The sequence below is a fragment of the Penaeus monodon genome, chromosome 25 (assembly GCF_015228065.2).
Source record: "Penaeus monodon isolate SGIC_2016 chromosome 25, NSTDA_Pmon_1, whole genome shotgun sequence".
NCBI lineage: Eukaryota > Metazoa > Arthropoda > Malacostraca > Decapoda > Penaeidae > Penaeus > Penaeus monodon.
Window position 1 is genome coordinate 34,807,991 of NC_051410.1, and position 262 is coordinate 34,808,252.

A 262-nucleotide genomic window follows, 5' to 3' on the forward strand; every position below is an offset into this window, starting at 1 on the left:
CCTTTTGTGGGTTTCATAATCAAATTTCTAATCAGCAGATGTGATTTGGCTACGGAACCGTTTAATCAAATACCTACTTAACGAGGCACTTTTAGCATAGATAAGACCTGAAGTGTATTGTCCATTTCCGCATATGCAAATCAGGTTCACAAAGAGAGGTCCCGTTTTGAAGAGGGGGAGCAGGGGGGGGGAGATAAGGACCCCCCTCGTGGATGTAGGATTTTATCTTTGGAAGATAAACTGTCCGTAATATGATGGTGAA

The 262-nt window shown here is 42.7% G+C and overlaps 1 protein-coding gene across 1 annotated transcript in view; it reads right to left on the minus strand.

The window, feature by feature from the left end:
* The window catches only part of LOC119589183 (aminopeptidase N-like), a gene marked incomplete at its 3' end in the record, with an annotated part of 23,511 nt that overhangs the window by 12,523 nt on the left and 10,726 nt on the right, over positions 1–262 (minus strand).